The sequence below is a fragment of the Rhipicephalus sanguineus genome, chromosome 4 (assembly GCF_013339695.2).
Source record: "Rhipicephalus sanguineus isolate Rsan-2018 chromosome 4, BIME_Rsan_1.4, whole genome shotgun sequence".
NCBI lineage: Eukaryota > Metazoa > Arthropoda > Arachnida > Ixodida > Ixodidae > Rhipicephalus > Rhipicephalus sanguineus.
This window is the reverse complement of record NC_051179.1, coordinates 145,473,451-145,479,450: the sequence shown is the minus strand read 5'-3', so window position 1 is coordinate 145,479,450 and position 6,000 is coordinate 145,473,451. Positions and strand designations below refer to the sequence as shown.

Sequence of the window (6,000 nt, the reverse complement as noted above, 5' to 3'; positions counted from 1 at the left end):
GTTCATCACGCTGGAAGAGACGGCTGCAATCATCAGTGAGGTGGAAAAGGGCAGGTAAAAAAAGACATCGCCGAAGAATTCGCCGTTGCGTGCAACTCGCTGTCCACGATACTGCGCTGATCCGCGCTGATCCAGCGGAGCCGGAAGGTTCGCTTGTAGCGCACTTGATGACGGTACTGGTGACAGCGCAGTGCCGCCGTCACTGACCAGTGCGTGGGGCGAACTTTGTGCCGTGGCAAACGAGATTCCCGATCGAGAGGTATGAAAGTGCTGCGTGCAAGGCCCGCCAAAGCAAACGTACTGACTTTTGGAAATAAATGTGTTTTTTGTAAATTCCATGTCTTTTCTGCCGCATTCTCGCGCCAACAAATTTCCCGCAAGAGCGAAATTTTGTGCCTTCCCCACCGATTTCGTTATTGCGGGTTTCAACTGTAGTCGTATTTTGGCGACATTTGCTGAACAAAATTTTTGGAATTTGGTATGTTGATGTATGTATGACGCCCTCTGAGGTCAATGTACTTCATTTTTACAGATTAGGAACCACGTAGGCCCCAGTAGACGCCGTCGGAATCTGTGACGTCACGGCGCTTGCAGCGCGAATTTCAAGGTGGCGTCACTACTCGCATTTTTTTGCTCGTTTTCTCGTTTACCGAGAGTCTTGTCGCGGCGACCGTGATTTTGGAATTTTAAAGGGTAATTTTCTGATAATACACGAATTGTTTTTCTCTTTAGTGTCCCTCTAAGTTTATTACACATACGCTGTGCATACACGTATGTTCCACATTTTATCTCGAAAAACAAGAAACGTTTTTTTTGTTTTCTTTTTATCTGGGGCAGGTTATTTGAAGAAGTTTTCTGAGAGTCAAGTAATGAATTACTCTTGCTTCTCGCATATGGGGCTACCTGATTTATCTGAAACGGCCGGCGAGCTAAAAGTAAATAGACGAGACGCTTATGTAGTCAACATCTCTCTTTTTCCGTGCTTTATAAGCTGCATTCGCTATTATTTTATATCTCAAATGTTATTTTGTAATCACAGTAATATGTATACAATAATTTATACGTCTAACTTTTCATCGCCAGAACGGTCACAGAGCTCCAAAGCGTAGAACGTTTCTTGAAAATCCCAGCCCTTCACTAAAACGCAATGATAGCGCGGGGTATTGTTACATAGAATCCCTATAAAGACTCATTCTTTTTTCCTTCACGGCTCCCAGTGGTCATGTGACGCGAGATAGATATGCACAGCCTGCTTTGTGTGCCACATTGTTAACGTCTGAGCTTTCGTCTTGTTGCGCTATATCAGGGTTCTCGAATTCATCTCAGCTAACAGGCCGCATTCACGAAATTTACTCCCGCCAGGGCCAGGACAGCGACGAAGGTAGGGGATAGCTTGTACAGAATGTCAGCTCACGTTGCCATTTGAAAGAAGACCTTTCCCTATCTCATATATGGGTATTTCTGAAGGGGATTTGGCGGGGATTCCAACAACATATAGATACCTCTCCAAACGGACTATAATCTGGCCGCCGATTCTGAAATAGTTTTGTTTCACGGTTATGTATCAACACATGGTGACCACTGGGGTGCCTCTCGAAAAAAATATCTTTAGACCTGTCATGCCTGTGTAGCTCCGGAACGTACAAATAAAGAAATAAAAAATTGACGAAGACAGTAGCAAGAGATCCGCAGGCCGCATGCAGCCCGAGAGAGCTACATGATACTGCCGCAACCGAGTTGGAATGTGCAGGATTAGCATAGGTCCACCGTACTGTGTGATGTTCCCCTTACGTCGAACCACATTTATCCAATGAGTAAGCGTCGAGACTTATTCGCGCCCTTATTACCAAACTGGAACGAACCCCGAAAATAGACCGAAATCGCTTCGTCCATCTCCTGCCAGTCCTACCCGCGTAGCCCAATGACCACCTTCTGCCGGTACAACATCGTTAGGAAGGCATACACCATTAAACATGAAAAAAAGAAGCATAGTGCAAACCGTGCATAACATACAATGCTGAAAACGGGAAGAAGTCATCAAGGAGGAGTTTGAAACATATATTGAAGAGTGGCACGTTGTTCGGGAAAAAGAGAAATGAAGGCATCAGGTGGACAGCTACTACATTCATTCCGCAGAGGTCCACAAATATATCCTAGATTGTCCAGTGGTGGAAGGTAAGAACGGCTGCTGCCGCCTTCACAATCCGCAAGGCAGATGTGCGCCCCTGCGGCCAGCGCAAGCAGCGCAAGAAACTTTAGTGCGGCTGGATATGTGATGCAACAGCGCATGCGCGCTTCAAGCTGGAATCTCTTGATAATTTAATTTTGGGGGGAATAACCTGTGAAAAATAAACTATAAACTATGCCACACACAAAAAAACTGTACTAGCAGTGGTGTGATATATGAAAAGTAGTTTTGACAAATAGTTTTTTTTTTCTCCCTTTGGGCTGCTTATATACGTATTACTAAAGTACGCGTGGTGCACGCGGTTCGTTGTAATTTTTATCTAGGATAGTGTATTTACAACGAAGGTAATATATGCCTTTTTGTCTATTTCTCTTGCTGTGGCAAGGCGCTACTAGGCTGAAGACAGGTGCTACTTCTCCAGAAGAGCGCGCGATTCACTTCTTCGTTAGAGCATGCTTTAAATTTCAATAGAGCGTGCAATAAAACAAACACAGCGAAACCTCGGTGATACAAATCTCACGGTACCACCAAAAATATTCGTATCATCCGAAATTCATATCACCAGAAAGCATGGAAAATTAGCATGCGACAAAAGAAAGCTGGCGTACATTTTCATGTATTTTTTTCAGGGCCGCAGCAACGTCAGCAAGGACCCTGAATAATTGTCAGTTAAATGTTGATGTCGGCAATTATACCAGCACTCGTAAATATACGGCCCGTATGCTCGTACTTATTTAATGAACCAGGTGCGTTGTGACCCGCGACAGCAGTAGCTTCTTCCAAATTTTAGTATGCCTTTTTTTGCATGACACCAGAGTACTGCAGCGAAAGCAACAAAAGAGGCGCTTGACGCGATGGATCAAGGCCAGAAAATTATTAACCATGCTCCTGTGTTATGATTTTGTTATTGCGGAAGCGTTGGGGATGCTTTTGGGGAGATTTAGGGCCGCGCCCGCACAAGTGCAACCTCAACGGTCGCGGATGTTGATGTGAGGCCTTGTTCCTTCGCCAAGACCGTCCTCGCCTTCTTTCGGTCCTCGTCCACCTGTCATAGGATGTCTGATGCTCGATGCAGGCATGTGTAAACACAGTACAACACAGCCCGCGTCGACATGTTAGAAATAGAGCATGGCGCTAATGTCCTCAGTAATCTAAACGCGAAGGCACACGGGGGCACATAAGAGCCTCAAAGATTCGCGCGCACAATCTCGGAGGCCGTAACGCGTTTCTGAAGGTTTATTCGGACCGTAAGGAAAGTGTTTTTCTTACACCGTGATTCTGACGATTTGGCGGTGCGGTGCGGCGCGCATGCCCACGCTTGCGTTCCCGCGCTCGCACGTGCTTGGCGCGTCTTCCGCGACAGCGCGGACAGCACCTATTCGTACCCATGGGCGGTAGCGTACGTTCGTATCAAACGTGGCTGGGAGAAAATCGGTTCGTAACAACCGCAATACATTACATTGCAGGCCAATGGGCCTTTGCCGGGACAAACAAAAAATTATTCGTATCACCCCGAAATTCGTATGAGCTATGATCGTATCACCGAGGTTTTACTGTGTTGGGCTTCCTATTAAAACTGAGCTCATTCTGTCAATCACTTTCCTTGCTGCAATATATGCTACAAAACGCTCTTGATGATCCCAGTTGTATTTGCACACAAAATAGGCGCCCGAACAAACGTTCATCGTACCCCCGCTCAGCTACATGTTTCCATCGTGAGCCGCATTTTACAAGAAATTACTGTAGGTTAAAGTGTAATTGTTAGCGAAACATGCACAAACAAAGAGTAGACTTTTGTCACTTGAAACGTCTTGCTGTCGATTCCATGTACACGGGCAACACCACCTAGATTATTCGCTCGGGCCTATGTCGGGCCCGATCTGCGGTCGGGTCGGGCCGGGCCGGGTAGGCGAAAGATTTTCTCGGTTCGGGCCGGTCCGGGCCTCACTTTGAGTCACCGGGCCGGGTACGGGCGGGTAAACTTGAACGAGTTCCGGGCCCGGGCCGGGCCCGGGCCGAGAATCACGGCCCGTGAAGTGCTCTAGTAGTGCCTGGTGAGACTTCTCCTGTGCGTGATTAAACAATAAAACTTTTGTTCAAAATGCCGTTGATTGATGAAATAAACCAACAAAAGACGCCAGATGTTTTCTAAAAGCAAAGCGAAAAGACGCCAGATGTTTCTAAAGCAAAACGAAAAGACGCCAGCTGCTTAACGAAATACGCCAGATGTTTCTCCTCTCCTACGGACCCCCCCCCCCCTATCTTGCCTCGCGGCGCAGCGGCGCCGACGCAGGCAGCGTCGCGAGGCAGCGTCACGGCAGCGTCTTGATTGAAAAAAATCCAGCATATCCACGGAGTGAAGGATGATGAGTGGGCGAAGCTGCGGAGGTTCATCGGTAACCGTGAATCTTCATGAATTCTGCCCAGTACATCATCACCGACGTGAGATCGGGCGCGTTTATACTAAAGGTTCGATGAGAGTTATGACGACTTGTAGCTCACTTTAATTTTACATGTACGCTGTGAATTTTCATTGTTTAATCACGCACAGGAGAAATCGCACACGCGCACTACCTTGGAGGTCAAAATCCAGTGCCTATATATACGGGTGGTTAGTGAACGGTTTGCAGCGCGAGCATGTGTTGAAGACGTCCTGTGGACTTGGACTTCTGTGTAAAAATGTTTCATGTAGATAGCGCTTAGACATTTGTATATGTTACTGTCTTTGATTACGACGCTGTACCCAACTGTTAGTAGCGTCCTGTGGTGAAATAAACTTTTTCTACACAGACGCTGCCGCGACGCTGCCTGCGTCGGCGCCGCTGCGCCGCGAGGCAAGATAGGGGGTGGGGGACCGTAGGAGAGGAGAAACTCTGGCGTCTTTCGTTAAGCAGCTGGCGTCTTTTCGTTTTGCTTTAGAAACATCTGGCGTTCTTTCGTTTTGCTTTTAGAAAACATCTGGCGTATTTAGTTGGTTTATTTCATCAATCAACGGCGTTTTAAACAAAATTTTTATTGTTTAATCACGCACAGGAGAAATCTCACCAGGCACTACCTTGGAGGTAAACAATGGCTGCTAATGGGAATGAGAGACAGAAGAAGTCGGCTTTTAGCTAACACTTCTACTAACGTTTTCTACTGGAACGTGCCAATGGCTGCTAACGGGTAATGAGAGACAGAAGAATTCGGCTTTTAGTTAACGCGCACGCTGCGAATTTTTTATTGTTCAACAACGCACAGGAGAAATCTCCCACCGGCACCACCTTGGAGATCAAGATCTGGTACTAGCCTTAAGACTGGTTACGCACTACGACGGGGACGAACGGGTGTCGCTTTAAGGAGCTTCGCCCCTAAACACCGACCCCTCGCGCTGCACAACCGTTCACTGACCACCCCGTATATATAGGCACTGGATTTTGACCTCCAAGGTAGTGCGTGTGTGCGATTTCTCCTGTGCGTGATTAAACAATGAAAATTCACAGCGTACATGTAAAATTAAAGTGAGCTGCAAGTCGTCATAACTCTCATCGAACCTTTAGTATAAACGCGCCCGATCTCACGTCGGTGATGATGTACTGGGCAGAATTCACGGAAGATTCACGGTTTACCGATGAACCTCCGCAGCTTCCCCACTCATCATCATTCACTCCGTGGATATTGCCACGCCCACTTTTTTCCTATTTTGATGTTTTTTTGGGTTTGACCAGCAAGGGCGATTATCAACGCTCGACGCTGCCCGCGAAGCAGTGTTCGAGAGACTTCTGGATTGTAGTAGATCGTTTTGTTAATTTCGCGCCGCACGCGAATGTTCC

General features: G+C 47.0%; 1 protein-coding gene across 1 annotated transcript in view; it reads left to right on the top strand.

Moving 5' to 3' along the window:
- Window positions 1–6,000, top strand: part of LOC119390786 (uncharacterized) — a 49,305-nt gene that overhangs the window by 12,947 nt on the left and 30,358 nt on the right. The gene's annotated exons all lie outside the window — the stretch shown is intronic.